This window comes from Cherax quadricarinatus, unplaced genomic scaffold, assembly GCF_038502225.1.
Source record: "Cherax quadricarinatus isolate ZL_2023a unplaced genomic scaffold, ASM3850222v1 Contig243, whole genome shotgun sequence".
Taxonomy (NCBI): Eukaryota; Metazoa; Arthropoda; class Malacostraca; order Decapoda; family Parastacidae; genus Cherax; species Cherax quadricarinatus.
In genome coordinates, this window is record NW_027195269.1 from 82501 (window position 1) to 110417 (window position 27917).

At 47.7% G+C, this 27917-nt stretch overlaps 1 long non-coding RNA gene across 1 annotated transcript in view; it reads left to right on the plus strand.

Annotated features, from left to right (window-relative positions):
- Nucleotides 1-5389: 5389 nt before the first annotated feature.
- LOC138851278 (uncharacterized) overlaps nucleotides 5390-27917 on the plus strand; it is a 124356-nt gene continuing 101828 nt past the window's right edge. The window contains exon 1 of the long non-coding RNA XR_011391116.1: nucleotides 5390-5521. This is a non-coding gene — a long non-coding RNA (uncharacterized lncRNA). The remainder of the gene's footprint in view (nucleotides 5522-27917) is intronic.

Here is a 27917-nt window from a genome sequence, read left to right on the forward strand (position 1 = left end):
AGCAGCAGCTAAGCTTCAGTTAAGCTAGAAGCAGTAAGCTTCAGACAACTAAACCGTCGTCCATCATTAAAAATCGAGGCATTCACAGAGGAGCAAACATGAAGGTGACCGAGTTAAAGCCAGAAACAGTACTGGCAGCTCTACGGACGGGACACTGATTGTTATTCAATTATTATATTATTATTATTATATCTTTATTTGTACAAGTACATGTACAAGGTATACATACCATAGCTGACATCAGTGACATACTACTATATAGAAATGTTGAGTATTTCCCACAAATTAGGTCAGCTTTGTCCCAGGATGCGACCCACACCAGTCCACTAGCACCCAGGTACCCATTTTACTGATGGGTGAACATAGACAACCGGTGTAAGGAAACACGCCAAATGTTTTCACCCTTGCCGGGAATCGAACCATGGACCCTCAGCTTGTGAAACGAGAGCTTTTGCCACCAGGACACAGGGCAGAAATTAGATAGTGTTACTGGTAAATATTGGAAAGCCAGTGGCACTAAGTGATAAGGACAGTAATTGGGATAGTGGAGGCACAGGAATTTATATTATACAAATTGTTGTAGTGCTAGAAATAAGATGGACCAGTTGAGATTAGTTGCAAGTGTAGGTAACATTGACGTATTTCCCACAACTGACACGTGATTTAGCATTAAAAATCGGGACAAGTCTGGCGAATGTCACATTCAAGGTTTTAAGTGTTCCACGTAGATAGAAGCATCAGAAATGAAGGTGGAGTGGCAGTGTATGTCAGAGATCACTTAATTTGCTGCATAAAAACGAGTATGAAGTCTGAAATGAGACTTACAGGGTCTGTCGGGGTAGAATTTTTAGAGAGGCATGAAAAACTATTTTAGGCGTGATATACCGTGCCCCAAACTTGGATAGGGACCGAGGAAGTCTACTGCGGGAAGAAATTGTTAAGGCCTCAAGGCTCCATTACATAGTAATTCAAGGGGACTTTAGTAAAATTGACTGGAATTCATCGACTGTGGATTTAGTCTAAGGACTTCTTAGAGGTAGTTCAAAATTGTTTTTAAAGCAGTTTGTCTCAGAACCTACAAAAGGAAATAACCTGCTTGATCTAATATTTTGACTAATATGTTTAATATTTCTCTTCAAACAGGTGTAGTGTCTGATATGTGGAAGATGGCTAATGTAACTCCTATTTTTAAAGCAGGGGACAAGTCGTTACCGTCAAATTACCGCCCAATAAGCCTGACCTCAATTGTAGACAAATTACCAGAGTCAATTATAGCTGATAATATAAGAAGCCATCTGGATAAGCACAGCTTGATTAATGATACTCAGTATGGATTCACGAGGGGCCGTTCCTGCCTAATTTATTAACCTTCTTCAGTAAAGCTTTTGAGGCCGTTGATCATGTTAAAGAATTCGATATTGTTTATTTAGATTTTAGTAAGGCTTTTGATTGAGTACCGCACCAGAGACTTAAAGTGGTAGCTCATGGCATTGGGGGAAAAGTGCTGTCATGGATCGAGTCATGGCTCACCAATAGGAAGCAGAGAGTATGCTTAAATGGAGTTAAATCCGAATGGGGATCTATAACAAGTGGCGTTCAACAGGGATCAGTCTTGGGCCCGTTGTTGTTTATAATATACATCAATGACCTTGATGAGGGAATTACTAGTGATATGAGCAAATTCGCCGATGACACAAAGATTTGTAGGATAATTGATTCAAACTTAGATGTCAGGGAACTTCGGAAGGATTTAGACAAACTCAATTCCTGGTCAGAAAAGTGGCAGATGCAGTTCAGTGTAGATAAATGCAAGGTTCTGAAGCTCAGGAGTGTCCATAACCCTAGTTCTTATAAGTTAAATAATGTAGAACTTAGCCATACAGATTGCGATAAGGATTTGGGGGCTATGGTAAGCACCAACCTTAAACCAAGACAGCAGCACCCAAGCGTACGTAACAAAGCAAACAGATTACTGGGATTTATATCTAGAAGTGTAAGCAACAGAAGTCCAGCGGTTATTTTACAGCTTTATACATCATTAGTAAGGCCTCACCTAGATTACGCAGCTCAGTTCTGGTCTCCATACTACAGAATGGATATAAATTAGCTAGAAAATATCCAGAGTAGAATGACCAAATTAATACAAAGCATTAAAAATCTTCCGTATGAAGAACGATTGAAGACTACATTCACTGGTAAGACGAAGATTGAGGGGAGACATGATCGAAGTGTATAAGTGGAAGATGGATATTATCAAAGGGGATATAAATAAGGTTTTGAGGATATCACTTCAAGAAAGAACCCGCAATAATGGATTCAAATTAGATAAGTTAAGATTTCGAAAGGATACAGGAAAGTATTGGTTTGGAAATAGAGTAGTTGATGAGTGGAACAGTCTACCTAGTAGGCTTATTAAAGCTATAACGTTGGGTAGTTTCAAATTTAGGTTAGATAAATACACGAGTGAGAGGGGTTGGATGTGAGTGAGACTTGCATGAGTAAATAGAATCATCAAAACTTATTTCTTGGGTAGCATTGAAAATTGGGTTGGGCAAATATTTTGTTGGTGGGAAGGATTGTAATGGACCTGCCTAGTATGGGCCAACAGGCCTGCTGCAGTGTTCCTCCTTTCTTATGTTCTTAAGAACATAAAGATGGAACACTGATCGAGTCTGCAAGTGCTTCCACCCCAGCCCCAGAGAGATGTACCCCATCCTTTGCATACATATCATGTTTGCCATAAAAGTTGTCCCAGTTGTCAATGAATGGAATTGCAAGTTCCTTGCAGTATCTGTCTAGCCAACAATTTACACCAATTGCCCTAGACAACCATTGATTGCCCACTCCCCTTCTAGGCAAGATGCTACATATGATGGGGACCCCTCCCTTAGACTTTATTAAATCTACAGCTGACCTGTACTTATCTAGCAGCTCTTCCCTCCTACCCTTCCCAATATCATTTCCACCAGCGCTGAGACAGATAATAGGCTTGCTCCCATTACCTGACATAATATCCAACCTGTTGACTATGTCACTAACACCAGCTCCAGGGAAGCACACTATCTCTCATCTTCTTATTCCTATTACAGAAAGCACGGTCCATATATCTTACCTGAGAGTCGCTGTGGAAAATACTGTATATATTTTCCAGAAATTCAGAATTTATATGTATATAGATGACCATACTGTATTTAATAACATTTATGTCATAGAAAATAGGAAACTGAGCCTGGGAAGAAGGGACAGTCGCCATTGTTATTTTGAATTGGATACAACGTTAGTGTAATGGGAAGGAATTTTCGTGCTCTAGAGGTTAAAATTGGGCTGACATCTCTCAAATAGGAGGCGAAATTGTTGGATGTGCATTCCTGCATAACTTGAGATATCAGGCGACTGGACAAGACAGCTCCAGGAACCTCAGATAAGTCTGTTATGTTATAACTCTGGCCAGTTGTTATTTTCATGTATAGACATTGAGGTTTTCCGAGTATGATACAACTTAATCTCCAGTCAAATTGGCGAGTGTTATGATATTAAGATATTCTCCTTCTGTTATGTGTATGTGTATTTATATATAATCATTTTTTAATTTTAATATACAGTCCACAAATTTATATATTTGCCAGCATTCCTGATGTATATTTCATTTAATTAATAGGTCTAGAGCAACTTGTGGATATGACAGTTGTAGGTATCGAAGTTGTAGGTGTCCCAAATTCCTACTTGTCTAACTGATAAATAATAATTATCTTTGTTTATTTACTGTTATGTATATAATGATACATTCAGATAAATGCAATTTTCCACAGTCACCAACCACAAGGATGCACTTACCTGTATAGTTCTGGCAAACAAGGAAACCATTGTTAATGTAGAAATTAATGACGAACTTGGCGCAAGTGACGGAGGTAACGAAGAGAACTATCAGTATGAAAGTATATTAAGCACTGTACATGCTAAGTAAAAGGACACAAGTACAACTAATGCGACATTTTATTGTGGCAAGTTTTGTCAAGCCTTCTGGAGAGCGAAATGTTGCCGCAATAAAATATCACATTTATTGCACTTAATATCTTTATTTACTATGAGTACATGTACAAGGTATACAGACCATAGCTGGCATCAGTGACATGCTACTATATAGAAAGCCACTTGTTATGCTGAGCATTTCAGGCAAATTAAGTCAGTTTTGTCCCAGGATGCGACCCACACCAGTCGACAAACACCCAGGTACCCATGTTGTAACAAATGGGTGAATAGGGACAGCGACAGTAGATGTCTTAAGGAAACACGTCCCTAATGTTTTCCAGTCATTCCGGAGGAGATTCGAACCCCGGACCTCAGTGTGTGAGCCGAGTGCGAAAGTGATCAAGTTGCATAACATTGCCGGTATTACTATACATGCTGCCCAAAGAACATTTATTTCTTATAATGAAATGAGATCGAATAGAAATGACCCGAAATTAATGAACAAAAGCTCAAAAAACTTTTAGGGCAGGAAGAAATTTAAAGATGCATCAGAGGAGGGGAGGGTCATCTTATGAATTAACATTTACAGTAAGAGGGAGGTTAAAAAAGGGATAATTAGAGCTAAATGGGATTTTGAAATTAAAATTGCTAGGGATTCCAAAACAAGAATATTTTTCCTGGAATATAGGGAAAAAAAGTTAGAGAAAAAATAGGTCCCCTTAAAAATAGTTCCTTCCTAACAAATTTACTTTCTTCAGTGCAACTTATGAGGCTGTTGATCACGAAAAAGAATTCGTTGTTTATTTGGATTTTGTTAGAGTACCACATCAGAGAGTGTTGAAGAAAGTGGCAGTTCATGGCACTGGGGGTAAAGTGCTGTCATGGATCGAGTCACCAACAGGAAGAAGAGTAAGTAAAGTAAAAGGACAAAGTGCAACTAATGTGACATTTTGTGGCAACATTTTGCTCTCCAGGAGCTTTGTCAAGCCGTTACAAACAATACACGTTTTGTTCTGTTACTCTTATGTTCTGGGCCTCATGTTACTGACCTGGGACCTAAGGACCACAATGAAAATAAATCACCCTGCTTAGATTTCTTGATTTATCTTGGGTTATTAACACTCAGGTTTAATAAGCCAATTAATTTTTTTCTCTCATTCTTCTTCGAGACATCCGCTCACTGAAGGTGGACACCCAAGAGCATCCAGCTACGAGGCTAGTGGAACCTTCCGCTCAGTGAAGGTGGACACCCAAGAGTATCCAGCTACGAGGCTAGTGGAACCTTCCGCTCAGTGAAGGTGGGCACTCAAGTGTATCCAGCTACGAGGCTAGTGGAACCTTCCGCTCAGTGAAGGTGGGCACTCAAGTGTATCCAGCTACGAGGCTAGTGGAGCACTATTGATTAGTATGTTAAGTGACAGTCTCAGTGACCAGCCATTCCGTCAGTTCTGCAGTATTTCGTCTTTACTGGGGTATATATACTCTGACTAGTGGTGTCTTCTTACAATAAAGGAAAAAACACCTAGAGGCTTGTATCCCACTGTATATTCAGGTGAGATTCGTACATATTTCTGTGTATACACTAAGAGGTGTGTATCTGTGAGTGTTTTCATTCAGAGATGTATACACAGTGAGGTGTGTATCTTTCACAGTGCTCACAAAGATGTCTCCCAATGTATATTCACCCAGAGATATGTCTTTCTGTGTATATACAATGAGAGGTATCTCTAAGTGCATATATACTGAGTTAATATTAGTCAATATTTTAGATATTTAATAAGGTATTATCGACTAGAAGAGGCAGTATGCAGCTTTAATTAATGACTCTCGTGTAGTTCATCTCATTTAATCCTAAAATTCCAAGTATATTTTAAATATGAATTAACGAGCTGTATAATTATTATAATTACAGGTAAGCGCTAAGCCAGTAATGGCCAGTAATAATATAATAATATTATTATTTCTGCAAGTACATGTACAAGGTATACAGACGTAGCTGACATCACTGATATACAATGTAGAAAGTCCCTTGTTAAGACGGACATTTCGGGCAAATTAGGTTAATTTTGTTCCGATGATGCGACCCACACCAGTCAGCTGACACCCAGGTTCCTATTTACTGCTAGGTGAACTAGGATAGCAAGTGTTGCGACCCACACCAGTCAGCTGACACCAAGGTACCTATTTACTGCTAGGTGAACTAGGATAGCAAGTGTTGCGACCCACACCAGTCAGCTGCCACCCAGGTACCTATTTACTGCTAGGTGAACTAGGATAGCAAGTGTTGCGACCCACACCAGTCAGCTGACACCCAGGTACCTATTTACTGCTAGGTGAACTAGGATAGCAAGTGTTTTAAGGAAACACGTCTGAATGTTTTCACCCGTACCGGGGATCGAACTACGGAGAATATACCGAGAACTTTCACTGTACGTATAAGTTTAACAAAACACCTAAATTACTGCAAATGGTTGAAGTTCCTTGACCTGTACTCTTTGGAACGCAGGCGAAATAGATACTTAATATACACTTAGAAAATCCTAGAGGTATTTGTCCTAAATCCCCACACGGAAATCACTTCCTACAAATCAAAATACTCGGCAGTCAGTACAATATCCCCTCAGTGAAAAGCAGAGAAGCCACGAGTACACTAAGAGACCCCACCTTAAATGTCAGGGGCCCAAGATTGTTTATTTGCCTCCCAGCATACATAAGAGAGATTACTAATAGACCAGCACCTTCAAGGCTGGCAACATTGCAGACCTGGAGAATGTACAAAGAACTTTCACGGCACACATGTGCGATAAGGCACCTAAACTACTGCGAACGGTTGAAGGTCCTTGATCTGTATTCCCTCGAACGCAGGCGAGAGAGATACATGATAATACATACTTGGAAGGTCCTGGAGGATTTGGTACCAAACCTGCACACGAAAATCACTCCACATGAAAGCAAAAGACTCGGCAGGAGATGCAACATTCCCCCGATGAAAAGTAGGGGCGCCACGAGTACACAGAGAGACAACATAAGTCCCCAGGGCCCAAGACTGTTCAATTGCCTCCAAGCATACATAAGGGGGATTACCAATAGACCCCTGGCTGTCTTCAAGAAGGCGCTGGACAGGCAACTAAAGTCAGTACCTGATCAACCAGGCCGTGGTTCGTACGTTAGCTTGCGTGCGGCGAGCAGTAACAGCCTGGTTGATCAGACCCTCATCCACCATAAGGCCTGGTCTCAGACCGGGCCGCGGGGGCGTTGACCCCCGAAACCCAATCCAGGTAAACTCCAAGTATACCTGGACAAGCACCTAAAGTCAGTACTTGACCAGCCGGGCTGTAGTCTGTCAGTTTGCGTGCGGTTAGCGGTGACAGCCTGGTTGATCAGCCCTGATCCACCACCAGGCATGGTTATGGATAGAGCCGAGAGGGCGTTGACCCCCAAATCATACTCCAGGTATACAGGTATATGGATCACAAGAGAGTTGAGTGCTCTTCTGCGCTACGGAAGTGAGGCGATATGTTTTAAGTCATACTCGACAGGTACGAGTATTGTTAGGTACCATACTCGACAGGTACGAGTATTGTTAGGTACCATACTCGACAGTTAGGTATAGTGAGGTACCATACTCGACAGGTACGGGTATAGTGAGGTACCATACTCGACAGGTACGGGTATAGTGAGGTACCATACTCGACAGGTACGGGTATAGTGAGGTACCATACTCGACAGGTACGGGTATAGTGAGGTACCATACTCGACAGGTACGGGTAGTGAGGTACCATACTCGACAGGTACAGGTATAGTGAGGTACCATACTCGCCAGGTACGGGTATAGTGAGGTACCATACTCGACAGGTACGGGTAGTGAGGTACCATACTCGACAGGTACAGGTATAGTGAGGTACCATACTCGCCAGGTACGGGTACAGTGAGGTACCATACCCGACAGGTACGGGTACAGTGAGGTACCATACCCGACAGGTACGGGTACAGTGAGGTACCATACCCGACAGGTACGGGTACAGTGAGGTACCATACCCGACAGGTACGGGTACAGTGAGGTACCATACCCGACAGGTACGGGTACAGTGAGGTACCATACTCGACAGGTATGGGTATAGTGAGGTACCATACTCGACAGGTACGGGTATAGTGAGGTACCATACTCGACAGGTACGGGTATAGTGAGGTACCATACTCGACAGGTACGGGTATAGTGAGGTACCATACTCGACAGGTACAGGTATAGTGAGGTACCATACTCGCCAGGTACGGTTATAGTGAGGTACCATACTCGACAGGTAAGGGTAGTGAGGTACCATACTCGACAGGTACAGGTAGTGAGGTACCATACTCGACAGGTACAGGTATAGTGAGGTACCATACTCGCCAGGTACGGGTACAGTGAGGTACCATACCCGACAGGTACGGGTACAGTGAGGTACCATACCCGACAGGTACGGGTACAGTGAGGTACCATACCCGACAGGTACGGGTACAGTGAGGTACCATACCCGACAGGTACGGGTACAGTGAGGTACCATACCCGACAGGTACGGGTACAGTGAGGTACCATACTCGACAGGTATGGGTATAGTGAGGTACCATACTCGACAGGTACAGGTATAGTGAGGTATACTCGACAGGTACGGGTATAGTGAGGTACCATACACGACAGGTACGGGTATAGTGAGGTACCATACTCGACAGGTACGGGTATAGTGAGGTACCATACTCGACAGGTACGGGTATAGTGAGGTACCATACTCGACAGGTACGGGTATAGTGAGGTACCATACTCGACAGGTACGGGTACAGTGAGGTACCATACCCGACAGGTACGGGTACAGTGAGGTACCATACCCGACAGGTACGGGTACAGTGAGGTACCATACCCGACAGGTACGGGTACAGTGAGGTACCATACCCGACAGGTACGGGTACAGTGAGGTACCATACTCGACAGGTACGGGTACAGTGAGGTACAATACTCGACAGGTACAGGTATAGTGAGGTATCATACTCGACAGGTACGGGTATAGTGAGGTACCATACACGACAGGTACGGGTATAGTGAGGTACCATACTCGACAGGTACGGGTATAGTGAGGTACCATACACGACAGGTACGGGTATAGTGAGGTACCATACTCGACAGGTACGGGTATAGTGAGGTACCATACTCGACAGGTACGGGTATAGCGAGGTACCATACTCGACAGGTACGGGTATAGTGAGGTACCATACTCGACAGGTACGGGTATAGTGAGGTACCATACACGACAGGTACGGGTATAGTGAGGTATCATACTCGACAAGTACGGGTATAGTGAGGTACCATACACGACAGGTACGGGTACAGTGAGGTACCATACACGACAGGTACGGGTACAGTGAGGTACCATACTCGACAGGTACGGGTATAGCGAGGTACCATACTCGACAGGTACGGGTATAGTGAGGTACCATGCTCGACAGGTACGGGTATAGTGAGGTACCATACACGACAGGTACGGGTATAGTGAGGTACCATACTCGCCAGATACGGGTATAGTGAGGTACCATACACGACAGGTACGGGTATAGTGAGGTACCATACACGACAGGTACGGGTATAGTGAGGTACCATACACGACAGGTACGGGTATAGTGAGGTACCATACTCGACAGGTACGGGTATAGTGAGGTACCATACACGACAGGTACGGGTATAGTGAGGTACCATACACGACAGGTACGGGTATAGTGAGGTACCATACACGACAGGTACGGGTATAGTGAGGTACCATACTCGACAGGTACGGGTATAGTGAGGTACCATACACGACAGGTACGGGTATAGTGAGGTACCATACACGACAGGAACGGGTATAGTGAGGTACCATACTCGACAGGTACGGGTATAGTGAGGTACCATACACGACAGGTACGGGTATAGTGAGGTACCATACACGACAGGTACGGGTATAGTGAGGTACCATACTCGACAGGTACGGGTATAGTGAGGTACCATACTCGACAGGTACAGGTATAGTGAGGTACCATACACGACAGGTACGGGTATAGTGAGGTACCATACACGACAGGTACGGGTATAGTGAGGTACCATACACGACACGTACTGGTATAGTGAGGTACCATACACGACAGGTACGTCTATAGTGAGGTACCATACTCGACAGGTACGGGTATAGTGAGGTACCATACACGACAGGTACGGGTATAGTGAGGTACCATACACGACAGGTACGGGTATAGTGAGGTACCATACACGACAGGTACGGGTATAGTGAGGTACCATACACGACAGGTACGGGTATAGTGAGGTACCATACTCGACAGGTACAGGTATAGTGAGGTACCATACACGACAGGTACGGGTATAGTGAGGTACCATACACGACAGGTACGGGTATAGTGAGGTACCATACACGACAGGTACGGGTATAGTGAGGTACCATACTCGACAGGTACGGGTATAGTGAGGTGCCATACACGACAGGTACGGGTATAGTGAGGTACCATACACGACAGGTACGGGTATAGTGAGGTACCATACACGACAGGTACGGGTATAGTGAGGTACCATACTCGACAGGTACGGGTATAGTGAGGTACCATACACGACAGGTACGGGTATAGTGAGGTACCATACTCGACAGGTACGGGTATATTGAGGTGCCATACACGACAGGTACGGGTATAGTGAGGTACCATACACGACAGGTACGGGTATAGTGAGGTGCCATACACGACAGGTACGGGTATAGTGAGGTACCATACACGACAGGTACGGGTATAGTGAGGTGCCATACACGACAGGTACGGGTATAGTGAGGTACCATACATTAAGGTTTGCAGCTTGTCGTCTGCAGCAGGATCGTTAAGGCAGCGTCTTACCTACACACTATCAGTCAAGAATGCTTTAGTATCTAAAACATATTAATGTAATCTCTCACTGTAAAAGCGCCAGGGTTTAATAATTATAATAATAATAATAATAATAATAAATAATAACAAAAACAATATTATCTTTACTTACAAAAATTACATGTACAAGGCATACAGACCATACTTGATATCAGTGACATTTTACTATATAGAAAGCCTAACACCCAAGTACCCATTTTACTGATGGGTGAACATAGACAACAGGTGTAAAGAATCACGCCCAATGTTTCTACTCTGGATGGGAATCGAACCCTGACCCTCGCCGTGTGAAGCGAGAGCTTTAACCACCCAAGTCTCGGTGTATTATATATACATCAATATACGTACCACTCACGCTAGAGTTTGTTTGGTAGTCACCAGATTTGATCAAAATTTTGAAGTCGAGTTTTTCTATTTTGTCAACCAAGTTCTGAGCCAGGTGTGTCTGGTGCATGCCAGCACTGAGCCAGGTGTGTCTGGTGCATGCCAGCACTGAGCCAGGTGTGTCTGGTGCATGCCAGCACTGAGCCAGGTGTGTCTGGTGCATGCCAGCACTGAGCCAGGTGTGTCTGGTGCATGCCAGCACTGAGCCAGGTGTGTCTGGTGCATGCCAGCACTGAGCCAGGTGTGTCTGGTGCATGCCAGCACTGAGCCAGGTGTGTCTGGTGCATGCCAGCACTGAGCCAGGTGTGTCTGGTGCATGCCAGCACTGAGCCAGGTGTGTCTGGTGCATGCCAGCACTGAGCCAGGTGTGTCTGGTGCATGCCAGCACTGAGCCAGGTGTGTCTGGTGCATGCCAGCACTGAGCCAGGTGTGTCTGGTGCATGCCAGCACTGAGCCAGGTGTGTCTGGTGCATGCCAGCACTGAGCCAGGTGTGTCTGGTGCATGCCAGCACTGAGCCAGGTGTGTCTGGTGCATGCCAGCACTGAGCCAGGTGTGTCTGGTGCATGCCAGCACTGAGCCAGGTGTGTCTGGTGCATGCCAGCACTGAGCCAGGTGTGTCTGGTGCTTGCCAGCCCTGAGTCAGGTGTGTCTGGTGCATGCCCGCCCTGAGTCAGGTGTGTCTGTTGCATGCCCGCCCTGAGTCAGGTGTGTCTGTTGCATGCCCGCCCTGAGTCAGGTGTGTCTGTTGCATGCCCGCCCTGAGTCAGGTGTGTCTGTTGCATGCCCGCCCTGAGTCAGGTGTGTCTGTTGCATGCCCGCCCTGAGTCAGGTGTGTCTGTTGCATGCCCGCCCTGAGTCAGGTGTGTCTGTTGCATGCCCGCCCTGAGTCAGGTGTGTCTGTTGCATGCCCGCCCTGAGTCAGGTGTGTCTGGTGCATGCCCGCCCTGAGTCAGGTGTGTCTGGTGCATGCCCGCCCTGAGTCAGGTGTGTCTGGTGCATGCCAGCCCTGAGTCAGGTGTGTCTGGTGCATGCCAGCCCTGAGTCAGGTGTGTCTGGTGCTTGCCAGCCCTGAGTCAGGTGTGTCTGGTGCTTGCCAGCCCTGAGTCAGGTGTGTCTGGTGCATGCCCGCCCTGAGTCAGGTGTGTCTGGTGCATGCCAGCCCTGAGTCAGGTGTGTCTGGTGCATGCCAGCCCAGAGTCAGGTGTGTCTGGTGCATACCAGCCCTGAGTCAGGTGTGTCTGGTGCATGCCCGCCGTGAGTCAGGAGTGTCTGGCGCATGCCAGCCCTGAGTCAGGTGTGTCTGGAGCTTGCCAGCATTGAGCCCCAGGTGTGTCTGGTGCTTGCCAGCCCTGAGTCAGGTGTGTCTGGTGCATGCCAGCCCTGAGCCAGGTGTGTCTGATGCATGCCAGCCCTGAGCCAGGTGTGTCTGTTGCATGCCAGCCCTGAGCCAGGTGTGTCTGGTGCATGCCAGCCCTCGAACCAGGTGTGTCTGGTGCATGCCAGCCCCCGAGTCAGGTGTGTCTGGTGCATGCCAGCCCCCGAGTCAGGTGTGTCTGGTGCATGCCAGCCCCCGAGTCAGGTGTGTCTGGTGCATGCCAGCCCCCGAGTCAGGTGTGTCTGGTGCATGCCAGCCCCCGAGTCAGGTGTGTCTGGTGCATGCCAGCCCCCGAGTCAGGTGTGTCTGGTGCATGCCAGCCCCCGAGTCAGGTGTGTCTGGTGCATGCCAGCCCCCGAGTCAGGTGTGTCTGGTGCATGCCAGCCCCCGAGTCAGGTGTGTCTGGTGCATGCCAGCCCCCGAGTCAGGTGTGTCTGGTGCATGCCAGCCCCCGAGTCAGGTGTGTCTGGTGCATGCCAGCCCCCGAGTCAGGTGTGTCTGGTGCATGCCAGCCCCCGAGTCAGGTGTGTCTGGTGCATGCCAGCCCCCGAGTCAGGTGTGTCTGGTGCATGCCAGCCCCCGAGTCAGGTGTGTCTGGTGCATGCCAGCCCCCGAGTCAGGTGTGTCTGGTGCATGCCAGCCCCCGAGTCAGGTGTGTCTGGTGCATGCCAGCCCCCGAGTCAGGTGTGTCTGGTGCATGCCAGCCCCCGAGTCAGGCGTGTCTGGTGCATGCCAGCCCCCGAGTCAGGCGTGTCTGGTGCATGCCAGCCCCCGAGTCAGGTGTGTCTGGTGCATGCCAGCCCCCGAGTCAGGTGTGTCTGGTGCGTGCCAGCCCCCGAATCAGGTGTGTCTGTTGCGTGCCAGCATTGAGCCCCAGGTGTGTCTGGTGCATGCCAGCCCTCAGCCAGGTGTGTCTGGTGCATGCCAGCCCTCAGCCAGGTGTGTCTGGTGCATGCCAGCCCTCAGCCAGGTGTGTCTGGTGCATGCCAGCCCTCAGCCAGGTGTGTCTGGTGCATGCCAGCCCTCAGCCAGGTGTGTCTGGTGCATGCCAGCCCTCAGCCAGGTGTGTCTGGTGCATGCCAGCCGTCAGCCAGGTGTGTCTGGTGCATGCCAGCCGTCAGCCAGGTGTGTCTGGTGCATGCCAGCCCTCAGCCAGGTGTGTCTGGTGCATGCCAGCCCTCAGCCAGGTGTGTCTGGTGCATGCCAGCCCTCAGCCAGGTGTGTCTGGTGCATGCCAGCCCTCAGCCAGGTGTGTCTGGTGCATGCCAGCCCTCAGCCAGGTGTGTCTGGTGCATGCCAGCCCTCAGCCAGGTGTGTCTGGTGCATGCCAGCCCTCAGCCAGGTGTGTCTGGTGCATGCCAGCCCTGAGCCAGGTGTGTCTGGTGCATGCCAGCCCTGAGCCAGGTGTGTCTGGTGCATGCCAGCCCTCAGCCAGGTGTGTCTGGTGCATGCCAGCCCTCAGCCAGGTGTGTCTGGTGCATGCCAGCCCTCAGCCAGGTGTGTCTGGTGCATGCCAGCCCTCAGCCAGGTGTGTCTGGTGCATGCCAGCCCTCAGCCAGGTGTGTCTGGTGCATGCCAGCCCTCAGCCAGGTGTGTCTGGTGCATGCCAGCCCTCAGCCAGGTGTGTCTGGTGCATGCCAGCCCTCAGCCAGGTGTGTCTGGTGCATGCCAGCCCTCAGCCAGGTGTGTCTGGTGCATGCCAGCCCTCAGCCAGGTGTGTCTGGTGCATGCCAGCCCTCAGCCAGGTGTGTCTGGTGCATGCCAGCCCTCAGCCAGGTGTGTCTGGTGCATGCCAGCCCTCAGCCAGGTGTGTCTGGTGCATGCCACCCATGAGTCACGTGTGTCTGGTGCATGCCACCCATGAGTCACGTGTGTCTGGTGCATGCCAGCCCTGAGTCGGGTGTGTCTGGTGCATGCCAGCCCTGAGTCAGGTGTGTCTGGTGCATGCCAGCCCTGAGTCAGGTGTGTCTGGTGCATGCCAGCCCTGAGTCAGGTGTGTCTGGTGCATGCCAGCCCTGAGTCAGGTGTGTCTGGTGCATGCCAGCCCTGAGTCAGGTGTGTCTGGTGCATGCCAGCCCTGAGTCAGGTGTGTCTGGTGCATGCCAGCCCTGAGTCAGGTGTGTCTGGTGCATGCCAGCCCTGAGTCAGGCGTGTCTGGTGCATGCCAGCCCTGAGTCAGGCGTGTCTGGTGCATGCCAGCCCTGAGTCAGGCGTGTCTGGTGCATGCCAGCCCTGAGTCAGGCGTGTCTGGTGCATGCCAGCCCTGAGTCAGGCGTGTCTGGTGCATGCCAGCCCTGACTCAGGTGTGTCTGGTGCATGCCAGCCCTGACTCAGGTGTGTCTGGTGCATGCCAGCCCTGACTCAGGTGTGTCTGGTGCATGCCAGCCCTGACTCAGGTGTGTCTGGTGCATGCCAGCCCTGACTCAGGTGTGTCTGGTGCATGCCAGCCCTGAGTCAGGTGTGTCTGGTGCATGCCAGCCCTGAGTCAGGTGTGTCTGGTGCATGCCAGCCCTGAGTCAGGTGTGTCTGGTGCATGCCAGCCCTGTGCCAGGTGTGTTTGGTGCATGCCAGCCCTGAGCCAGGTTTGTCTGGTGCATGCCAGCCCTGAGCCAGGTGTGTCTGGTGCATGCCAGCCCTGAGCCAGGTTTGTCTGGTGCATGCCAGCCCTGAGTCAGGTGTGTCTGGTGCATGCCAGCCCTGAGCCAAGTGTGTCTGATGCATGCCAGCCCAGAGCAAGGAGTGTCTGGTGAATGCCAGCCCGCAGCCAGGTGTATCTGGTGCATGCCAGCCCTGAGCCAAGTGTGTCTGATGCATGCCAGCCCGGAGCAAGGTGTGTCTGGTGCATGCCAGCCCTGAGTCAGGTGTGTCTGGTGCATACCAGCCCTGAACCAGGCGTGTCTGGTGCATGCCAGCCCTCAGCCAGTTGTGTCTGGTGCATGCCAGCCCTGAGCCAGGTGTGTGTTGTGCATGCCAGCCCTCAGCCAGGTGTATGTGATCCGTGCCAGCCCTGAATCAGGCGTGTCTGATCCGTGCCAGCCCTGAATCAGGTGTGTCTGGTGCATGCCAGCCCTGAGTCAGGTTTGTCTGGTGCTTGCCAGCCCTGAGCCAGGTGTGTCTGGTGCATGCCAGCCCGGAGCCAGGTGTGTCTGGTGCATGCCAGCCCGGAGCCAGGTGTGTCTGGTGCATGCCAGCCCGGAGCCAGGTGTGTCTGGTGCATGCCAGCCCGGAGCCAGGTGTGTCTGGTGCATGCCAGCCCGGAGCCAGGTGTGTCTGGTGCATGCCAGCCCGGAGCCAGGTGTGTCTGGTGCATGCCAGCCCGGAGCCAGGTGTGTCTGGTGCATGCCAGCCCGGAGCCAGGTGTGTCTGGTGCATGCCAGCCCGGAGCCAGGTGTGTCTGGTGCATGCCAGCCCGGAGCCAGGTGTGTCTGGTGCATGCCAGCCCGGAGCCAGGTGTGTCTGGTGCATGCCAGCCCGGAGCCAGGTGTGTCTGGTGCATGCCAGCCCGGAGCCAGGTGTGTCTGGTGCATGCCAGCCCGGAGCCAGGTGTGTCTGGTGCATGCCAGCCCGGAGCCAGGTGTGTCTGGTGCATGCCAGCCCGGAGCCAGGTGTGTCTGGTGCATGCCAGCCCGGAGCCAGGTGTGTCTGGTGCATGCCAGCCCGGAGCCAGGTGTGTCTGGTGCATGCCAGCCCGGAGCCAGGTGTGTCTGGTGCATGCCAGCCCGGAGCCAGGTGTGTCTGGTGCATGCCAGCCCGGAGCCAGATGTGTCTGGTGCATGCCAGCCCGGAGCCAGGTGTGTCTGGTGCATGCCAGCCCGGAGCCAGGTGTGTCTGGTGCATGCCAGCCCGGAGCCAGGTGTGTCTGGTGCATGCCAGCCCGGAGCCAGGTGTGTCTGGTGCATGCCAGCCCGGAGCCAGGTGTGTCTGGTGCATGCCAGCCCGGAGCCAGGTGTGTCTGGTGCATGCCAGCCCTGAGCCAGGTGTGTCTGGTGCATACCAGCCCTGAGCCAGGCGTGTCTGGTGCATGCCAGCCCTCAGCCAGGTGTGTCTGGTGCATGCCAGCCCTCAGCCAGGTGTGTCTGGTGCATGCCAGCCCTCAGCCAGGTGTGTCTGGTGCATGCCAGCCCTCATCCAGGTGTGTCTGGTGCATGCCAGCCCTCAACCAAGTGTGTCTGGTGCATTCCAGCTTTCAGCCAGGTGTGTGTGATCCATGCCAGCCCTGATTCAGGCGTGTCTGATCCGTGCCAGCCCTGAGCCAGGTGTGTGTGGTGCATGCCAGCCCAGAGCCAGGTGTGTCTGGTGCATGCCATCCTTGATCCAGGTGTGTCTGTTGCATGCCAGCTCTGAGCAGGTGTGTCTGGTGCATGCCAGCCCTGAGCAGGTGTGTCTGGTGCATGTCAGCCCTGAGCAGGTGTGTCTGGTGCGTGGCAGCCCTGAGCCAGGTGTGTGTGATCCGTGCCAGCCCTGAGCCAGGTGTGTGTGATCCGTGCCAGCCCTGAATCAGGTGTGTCTGGTGCATGCCAGCCCTGAGTCAGGTGTGTCTGGTGCATGCCACCCCTGAGTCAGGTGTGTCTGGTGCATGCAAGTACTGAGCCAGGTGTGTCTGGTGCATGCCAGCCCTGAGCCAGGTGTGTGTGTTGCATGCCAGCTCTGAGCAGGTGTGTCTGGTGCGTGCCAGCCCTGAGCCAGGTGTGTCTGGTGCATGCCACCCCTGAGTCAGGTGTGTCTGGTGCATGCCACCCCTGAGTCAGGTGTGTCTGGTGCATGCAAGTACTGAGCCAGGTGTGTCTGGTGCATGCCAGCCCTGAGCCAGGTGTGTCTGGTGCATGCCAGCCCTGAGCCAGGTGTGTCTGGTGCATGCCAGCCTTGAGCCAGGTGTGTGTGTTGCATGCCAGCTCTGAGCAGGTGTGTCTGGTGCATGCCAGCCCTGAATCAGGTGTGTGTGGTGCTTGCCAGCCCTGAGCCAGGTATGTCTGGACAAGTCAGCCTTTGGCCAGGTGTTTGTCCCTCAGTGTATGTACTCTGAAGTTCAGTTCCATAGTCAGGAACTATGGAACTGAACTTCTCCAGGCTGAGGGACTGACAACCTCAAATTCTACAACTTCAAGGGTGATGGACTGGTTACATCGTCTTCACATCTCTACTGTGCCTGCCTACTTTCTGTACTCGACTGAAGAAGCCTACTGTGTAGGCGAAACGTTTCGGAATAAAGTTGCTTAACTGTTGCCTATGTGTCTTACCTACCACAAATCCAATTCCCTAGATCAAGAGCCCCTCACCAGTGTCAAGGAACCTCCCTAGAGGGGTATATATTCTGAGGTATATACTCCCCCACATGTGCACATAATGTTGCTTCCAGTGCACACATCAAGGCAGATTACTAATCAGAATATATGAAATCCTGAAACGACTGTTTCCTGACTGGATGATAGGATTTAAAGCCTATCTCCTGCACGAGGTTCATCAAGGTTCCATGATCACTTTTCCAAAACTTTAACCTCGAAAATAAAGAGAAAATAAACTCTCAGCATATATACACTGAGAGGTTGGTTGGTTAATTGGGTTTAAAGCTTATCTGCTGCACTAGGGGCATTAAGGTTGCATAGTAATCTTAAGGTAAACTCTGGGTATATATACAATGATAAGTTAGGTTAGGTAGGTTTGTCAGGAAACATGTCGTCTTTCATGAATTGGGTCATAGTCACCAAGCCTCTGACCTGGTGGCAATGCTTTTGCTTCACACGGTGAGGGTCCGGGTTCAATCCCAACAAAGGTTTAAACACTGGACGTGTTTCCTTACACTGGTTGTCTATGTTCACCCATCAGTAAAATGGGTACCTGGGGGTTAGTGGACTGGTGTGGGTCGCATCCTGGGTTAAAACTGACCTAATTTTCGGGTAATGCTCGGCATAATAAGCAGCTTTCTATATAGTAGTATGTCACTGATGTCAGCTATGTTCTGTATACCTTGTACATGTACTCGTATACCTTGTACATGTACTCGTATACCTTGTACATGTACTCGTATACCTTGTACATGTACTTGTAGAAATAAAGATATGAGATGACCCGGAACTGCAGCTATTGGTCATTTGACAAAGACCTTCCGCTGGCTTATCAGTTCACCACTTCAAAAATTATGGTTATGATTATAATAATTTCTATGAAGACACAGAGAAATATACCCGGCGTGAAATTTCTTATTTAATCCTGACTTATATTAAATTAGTTTACATTATAACACAAGTAATGTATAACAAAAACCACTGCATATTTATTGCAAATTATTATTTTGTCATATTTTGTCGTTTTATTAAAGTTTAAGCTAAGAGAAACATTGCAGTTATAATGTTAGAAGTTTGCCTGAGTTACCCATTATACATTTTCTCTTACAACTGATGAACATTTTAAATGGAGTAACTACTTTATTTACCAACATGTTGCAATAAAAGATAGATAAGCAACGTGAGAGAGAGAGAGAGAGAGAGAGAGAGAGAGAGAGAACGAAGAGAACAGGTACACATAAATAATTACACAAATTAACATATGTAGTGTGGAAAATTTTGGATTTTCCTAAATTCAGCATGAATAAATTTGAATAATACAATAATTTTGTAATAAAATATTCTGATTTGATCCTTTCGAGAAATTTTGAGTGAGGGGAAGGGGGGTAGAACATCTGAGTGACGCCGGAAAGGAGAGACGCCATTTGTAGTTTGTGGGCACTGATAAAAAAATCACAATACCGTGACTGGAATATACAAATAAACCGCTATGTAGACGACATCTTTGCTCTTTGGCCTCATAATTAGTCACTTTCAACCATTTCTTGATGTTCTTAACAATCTTGCCCCTTCCATTAAGTTTAAAGCTGAATGGGAATCTAATTCCTTGCTTCCTTTCCTTGACGTTCATGTCCACCGCTCAGATACAGGTTTTGCTTTATCCGTGTACCGCAAACCTATGTACAGTGTCATGTACATTCACTACTTTTCTCATCATGCAACAATAACTACTACAGCAGAAAAAGTGTCCCAAACACATACACATACAAACAGATACAATACAAATAGACAGATCTCCACTTTAAGGAAGCTATTAGTGGAATATACAGCAAAACAACCAATATCACATGCAATCCTGTGTACTCTGCAACCAAACAAACAAACTGGCTACTGCATGAAATACATTCAACTTCTGTGGGAAATGGACCCACACACCTTGTGCAGGTATTTCAGGAATCATCTGCAAGAGATATTGAACCAGCAAAGTGTTTTTGGGTATGCCCGAATGAAACCGAACTGTGGAATAAAATCACATTGATATTAAAAGATAACATCAAAACGGCCTTCATAAAAAAAAAAACAGCACTCTACAACAGTTGGGAAGATAAAAATTCTGGGCCAGGTGGTGCTATCGGCCCTGGTACAAATGCTGTCCTGGTAGACAGTAACGAAGATAGAGAAATAAATGATGGTGGCCTGGAGGTGGACAGGAGCTCTAGTGGAAGTAAGTTTATCCAGGTATACACATATACAATTACATAATCATACATAGCAGCATGTGTAAAGAACCTGGGATAACCCAAAAAAGTCAGTGACTTTTTTCCATTGGGATCCTTTACTGGAGAAACAGGTGTAGACAAGGACAAGCAAAAACCAATGTTGCAGACTAGCAATACCACAGGAGATAGTAAACAAGGGGATGCCCAGAGAAATAGTGAAGATAAATTACCGGAAATAACTGATGAAGGCTCCATTGTTAACACTAGTGCTGAAGATAGAAACGAGACAGGAAAACACGTACCAGTAGGGAATACTGTGGAAATTTATTTGGTCCCTAAAGTTCCACAGGACAGATACGACGTACGAAGGGGTCCCAGCATAGCCGTAATGGGGCGGCTGAGCTGGGTGGCCCTTAAACCCTCCCAAACAAACAGCATTCTCTCTAGTTGGCGGGGATTGTTGGTAAGCTTATTTAATTTATAGATTTACCCTTCAGGGAAGGAGTAGGTAGTTTTACTGGTAGTACACTAATATTAGGATCATGGAGGCAACTGTAGATAATAATAATAATGTAGACCTAAGACCTTAACATAGGTAGTAATAGGCCGATAATGTAGGCAAACACTAGGATAAGTTAGCTAGAGAGAACTGGCAGCCCTAGTTTGAATGAAGAGACGAGGGTCTGGAAGAGAGACCAGCTCGTTCTTCTTAAGACAGACACCAACTGGACAAGACGTGCCGTGATCAGCAGACGGCGCCCCCCACGTGTCTTCACATTAGAGACCTGGGGAAATCTGGTAGAGGCACCTCGATGTACCGTAGATGACCTCCGTCAGGCCCATACAGTAAGACAAGACCTCCACTTTATCTCGTAGATTTCTGGCCAGTGTCGGGGGAGATTGTGAGTGAGTTTGATCTGTGGGCCTGTGTTGTAGCTGGCAGAGCATGCCCAGTAAGTACCAGTGTCTCAAGGCAGTCTGGAAGATAGTGTCCGTGTCTGCATAGTTATACTAGGGGATACATACCCTCTTGGATATAAGAATTTCTGAATATTGCAGGAATTAAGGCTCCCAGTTGCACGTGGTTTCTGAGGGGAAGTCCAAAGGGGCTAAGGCTAAGCTTAGGGAAGTTGAAGATCAGGATATATGCTGCAACACCAAGTTAGTTAGTCCTCTATAGGTGCATGCGGGCGAGTTTCTTGCAACATCAATCATTTTTGAAAATCTGTACTATAAGCCACTTGTGAGGCTGAGGTACCCACCTCAGAGTTGGGTGTCAACAGAGTTTGCCAGGGTTGGCGACTCACTTGGAGGCAGTCCACACAAATTTTCACAAAAGTGGTCCTTCGAAAACCGTGATGTGGAATAGCTAGGTTAAGCTATCATAGCTAGGCCAAAGTTAGGAACCAGTTTAACAGAGTTAGGTCAAGTTAGCACTCCTAGGCCCAGAGTTACACAGAGGCTAGGCCAAGCTGACTATACACAGAAGTTGTTATTTGCAGTAATTTACAGGCAGGCCAGGTAGGCTAGAGAAGCCTGTGAATTTAATTATTTACAGTGATTACAAGTAATCCAGAGTAGGAGACTTGTGTTGATTGCTTACAGTGGATTTGCAAGGTAGCCACAGTTAGGCTAGGCTTGTGCAATATTTACAACAGTTATAGTAGCTAGGACAGATTTAACCTAGTTATTATTTACAGTGAGTTATAAAGCCAGGTTTAAGCTATAGCACACTAGCTAGGTTAGGATTTACCTTATCCAACCATCCATGCTAGACAGAGTAAACTGGACAGTTAGGCCAAGCTATTTACATACATTATTCATTTACTGTTTCACAAGTTGATTTGTTGAATTTATTTGTGTTAACCAAGTGATTTTAATTTGTATACTGCACTTTTTATTGTGTGATTTTCATTGTCTTTGATTCATGTTAATGTGGGATTTGTGAATTGTACCTGAGACTAGGTTAAGTCCTGTAATTATTTGCTGGCATTGTACAGGAAAGTGCTAGGTTAAGCTTTCACATCGATACACATTTTGATTGGGATTTGAGAGCTAACAGTGTACATTTTAAGTCAGAGTAGAGTCAATATAACAAAGGGAGTTGTTAAGCTTGTTGAGAAGCCTTGAGTCTCGTTCATTCTCACCTAATACCATTCGTGCTGTGGGGTGGGCTAATTGAAGTACAAATTAGTACCGTGATCTTAACTAAACCGCAACTATGGTAGGTGAAGATGTAGTACTAGCTGTCCCAGCTCTAAGTCAATTAAAGCAGTCTATGGGAGCCTATAAGGGGCGCCTGAGCAAAGCATGTGAGGAGTGTCATACGGTCAGGCAAGATCAGGACGTAGACTGGGAGGAACTAGAGAGTTGCCTGAAACCTTTGGAGCAAAGACTGGAGGCCTTTGAGAGATCATTTATCCTTTATGAGACAGAGGCCTATACTACAGGCGAGTCTGAATATACAGTCGAAGTAGCACAGACGGACTATGACGAACGAAGGGCAGAGTGTAAAGCAGAGATGAGACTCTGCAGGCAGTTAATAAAGACTTTGAAGGCCGGTACAGCAGGGGGAGCAAATGTTTCAAGGAACACGAACAACAGCACGCCTGTTAATGTGTTGCCCAGATTGCCCCAGTTGAATTTACCAACGTTCGACGGAGCCTTAACAGAGAACATTGTTTTCTGGGATCAGTTTAAAGCCCAGATAGATGACAGAGACGATTTGTCAGATGCCGTCAAACTGCAATATTTACATTCACAGCCTTGGAGTTGGTCCGGCATTACCAGACCACCGACACCAATTACCAACATGCCAAAGACCAATTAAAGGACACGTTTGGCAACACTGAGGAGATAAAGGTAGCTATACTTTATCGGATGTTGGATCTAGAAGCTTGTCGCCATGACCGTCAGAGCCTAGAGAAGTTCCGAATCGAAGTTATGAGTTGGACGAATAGTCTTAAAGATTTACATGATTAGGGCAAGTCGGAATGGTTCATCAGTCAGGTGATTCAGAGGAAACTGGCTGGCACTACAGTGCATGAGTTGCACTTAAAAAATCTTACGAATAGGTTCACGATAAAACAAATTGTTGAGGGGTTAGGAGATCTCGTTTCTCATTTGAGTATAGGTGTGAGAGAAGAGTCACCACCATCGCCACATAAAAACCCAGACAGTCACTCAAAGATCTCGAGAGATCAGTCTAAAGCTCGTACGACTAACGGTGGAGTGTACTATGGTAAAGAGGTGTCTAAGGTGAGAACCTCTAAGCAGAACCTTAGAGGCACTCATGCCAGAATATGCTTGTTCTGCGAAGGCGAACACTCTAGCACGAGTTGCCCGGAGTATATAACACTGAGCAGTAGGCAACAGAGACTAAGGGAGTTGAGACTCTGCTTCAAGTGTTGTGGGGAACACTTTGCAAGAGACTGTGGCACCCAGCTCAGTGAGTGTCGAGTCTGTTGCAAAGGTAAGCACCATACTGCACTATGCCCCAATAATTTAACCCTTTGAGGGTCGACAGGCCCTCTCCGAAACTCGTTCTCAGGGTCGGCCAAATTTCAAAAAAAAAAAAAATTATTTTTTCTTATGAAAAAATAGTTTTTTTTTCTAAACATTATAGGCTAAACAAAAAAATTTTAATGTCAATACTTACCGAGATATGGAGGCGTGAAATTTGCCAAAATTGAACAACATATGGTAACATCGCCGACTGCCATCACCCGGTATTTTTCTATTTACTTTTTTATGTACTATTTTCAATTATTTTTCAATTTTTCTTTTATTGAGTAACTTTTATGGCCTCTGAGGCCAACATGATCAGTATTTTGTAAGTTATTTCTTTTTCAATACTACACAATAAGGGCGTAAACACTGTTGTCATTATTTTGTTTACAGAAAATATTTACACAAACAAATGATATGAAATGTTGTTTATTACTATTTTTCTATATTTTATATACACATATACAGTCACAGGGAATGTTTCTAGAAGTTCTGAAGCCTGTGGAACTCTTTGAAACATGGTGTCATGCACAGTGGTGTTTTTCACTCCTCACACATAAAACGAGTGTCTCTGCGTTGTTGTGTGCGTTTTTTTGTATGTGCACAGACGTAACACCTCTTCTGAGCCTTTTTCTTCAAAGCAGTAGCAGGCAGTTTTACCAGGAAGTGATCATCATGCTTCAGACGAGCAGGTAGTTGTTGATAATTTGGTGGGCGGTCAATTGCAGGTGCTGTTCCTTGGTACTTGAATACTATTTGTCTGATGACAGACAAACAGAATTCGCCATACTGTGGTTTGTTTCTGGTGCTCATCTTATACATATAAGCATTGAGCATGGAAATGTCCAGAAGATGGAAAAACAGTTTGATGTACCACTTATAACTCTTGCGAACACAATCAGCAAACCCAATCTGCATGTCACATTTGTCCACTGAACGCATGTTGAAGGTGTAATCAATCACAGCTGCAGGTTTTAGAATGGGTTCATTTCTCTCTCTATGCTGCCTGCCACTGTCTGCCATTTCATTAGGGTGAATTGATGACAACAGTGTGACATCTCGTTTGTCATGCCACCGAAATGCCATGATGTCATTGGCAGCAAACGCCTGCACCTCACCTCTACGAGTGCCAGCGTCAAACCTGGGCATATGTTTCCGATTTGCACGCACTGTGCCACACACATCTGTCATGTTCACTCGCAAAAAATCACTGAGTGAGGGGCTTGTGTACCAGTTATCTGTATATAATATATGCCCCTTACCAAGGTATGGTTCTATCATTGTTCGAACCACATCACCTGAGATGCCCAATAACTTCCTGGTATTTTGCAATGTATAACTTCCAGTGTACACAATAATATCCAATACCAGACCACTGTAACAATCACAAAGCACAAACAACTTTATACCAAAGCATTTCCTCTTGCTTGGTATGTACTGCTTGAAAGAGAGTCTTCCTTTGAACAGAATCAAAGACTCGTCAATTACAAGCTTCCTGAAGGGATAAAAATGCATACTGAATTTCTGTTTCAGATACACAAACACATTCCTAATCTTATATAACCTGTCAGTTCTGTCAGGCCTGGTTTTTTCTGAGAAGTGAAGCATATGTAACATTAGCACAAATCGATTCACTGGCATTTTATCACTGAAACCTGGTGTTGCAATCAGGGGGTCTGTTGACCAGTATGATTTCACTTTGTGCTTATACACATGTGGCATAAACATTATTGTGGCAAAGAAAAGATACATCTCAGCCACAGTTGCCTCCTTCCACTGGTGTAGATGTGATTTTGGTGAAAGTAATGTGTTTGCCATGGTGTACTCGTAGTATGTGTTGCTTTCCATGACAATACTTTTCATCAGTGGTTCGTCAAAGAATAACTCGAAACATTCCAGTTCAGTGGCATTGTTCCCAAGTGCACAAGATGGCCGTATTCCACTTTGGCTGTCATCAAACTGGTGGGGATTTGGAACAAAATTGACAGCTTCCTGCCAATCCCAGGTGCGGTCTGCTGGTGGGTACTGGACAATGACAGGTGGTTGTGGAGGTTGTGGTTGTGGAGGCTGGTGTGGTGGGTGAGTGGGGGATGGTGGCCTTTGTTCTAGATCAGCTGAGGCAGCGGCGTGGGTGGCAGCATGGCCCACTGCTGGTGCCTCACCGCCGGCACCACTACCACCACGCACATTTCCCATCCCAATTGCAACAGTATCTTCGTCATTTTCACTGTCTGTTCCTGTTGTACAGCCACGGGATGTACTCCGAGATACACTCCTTCCCCTTGGTATAACATATGGCACACTACCAGAGCGCATATATCGTCGTATATACTGACGCTTCACTGGGGAATATTGCACTTCACTATCACTACTGGAACTAGTTTGAAGAGCTTGTAGTTCATATTCACTATCACTATCATCACCCATGCTCTCATCTGAGTCTGGGATTTGGGAAAATAGAAGTTTCCTCTTGGGTTCTGGAACAACTGAACGTGAACAAGAGGGCCCAGCACCAGAGGTGGAAGGCTGAGGGTCGTCTGGGTTTTCCTCACTATTACCGATATTATGGTCATTAGTTTCGGTCAAAACCTCACTAAAACCACGAAACTCATCTTCACTGGCACTTCCATCACTATTAGAACTGTCACTGGGGAACAAAAGTGTCCCAATTCGCCGAGGAGTGAGGACCTTCTTACCGCGAGGCATGGTGGACATTGTTTACTAAGAGGGCATTCCCACAATGCACCACTGGGTCCCAGATTTTTTTTCTACCGCGCACACCGACCACGCAGACCCATTCTCTCACACCTAGGCCTACCAGCCTTTTCGCGCGAGATTTGAGGCCGCTAGAATTTATGCGTACTAGTACATCAAAAACCCCTACGCGTAAGACGTACTAGTACGACCAAAACCTTCAAAGGGTTAAGGGAACCCCAGTCTAGTAGGGATATCTCTCAGGTAGAGATACAAAGTGAGTCCGAGCCTGAAATGGTAGCCAGCGTGATTAGAGGGAGTGAAGTCTCTAATCCGAGTGAGAATCACGGAAGTGCTGCCCTACCTACAGTCATAGCAAAGGTTGTGAATGGGCACAGGTCCGAAACAACCCGATTATTCTTTGACCCAGGAGCACAAGTATCCTTGATAACAAAGAAGTTGGTGGCTAAATTAAAGTTGAAGGCCACAAGGAAAGTTAGTATGATGTTGGGAGGGGCTATAAGTCAGGTCCCACCCAAATCTTATGATATGGTGGATGTCACAGTCAAATTAGGTGGACATCGCAGAGACATTACAGCCTTGGTGGTAGAGACGCTACCCACAGCAATTACAGCGAGAGGTCTTGCTGCAGCAGCTAAGTGATTGAAAGACCTTGACGTGAAGCTGGCAGACCAGGGAATTACCACTGACAGTCAGAAATGTAGGTATCCTGGTGGGAGCCAATCATATAGATGACTTCCTGTCTACACGACGGATGTTTAAGGAATTGGTTTATACAGATCCCCAGTAGGATACATCATAGGCGGCAGGATTCCACCTGAATTCCCTGCCACGCCAGATAGGGGAGAAGTTGTCCCCATGATAGCTGGGGGAGTAGTGATAATGAATACCAGTATACATGATGAACCGCCAGGGAAGCTGAACCAGGTAGGTAGTGACGAACACTCGGCCACCTTGGGAAAACACTTTTACAGGGTACGTAAAGAGGGAGATAGATTGCCTTTAAATCCAGGGAACCTCGTAACAGTGGGAGGAAAGGCTACCAAGGCATGTGGGCCACTGGGTGGGAAAGTACGGAGCTGCTCAGTCAAGGCCAGACATACGAAAGACGTTAAAGTTAAAGCAAAGGGTGCAAAGACCACCGGAACCAACAAGTTTACACCCCCAGAGGTCCACACAGGGGAAACTGGACGGTTGAAGTTAGACCAGAGTCTGCCTGACAAGAGTGGCCGGACGGCACTCGTGTCCAGGGTCCGCTGTGGGGGCTCGCAGAAAGTGAACTTGATTTAGACTTAGCGCCTACCTTCGCCGGCGGGAGGATGTGGAAATTTATTTGGTCCCTAAAGTTCCACAGGACAGATACAATGTACGAAGGGGTCCCAGCATAGCCGTAATGGGGCGGCTGAGCTGGGTGGCCCTTAAACCCTCCCAAACAAACAGCATTCTCTCTAGTTGGCGGGGATTGTTGGTAAGCTTATTTAATTTATAGATTTACCCTTCAGGGAAGGAGTAGGTAGTTTTACTGGTAGTACACT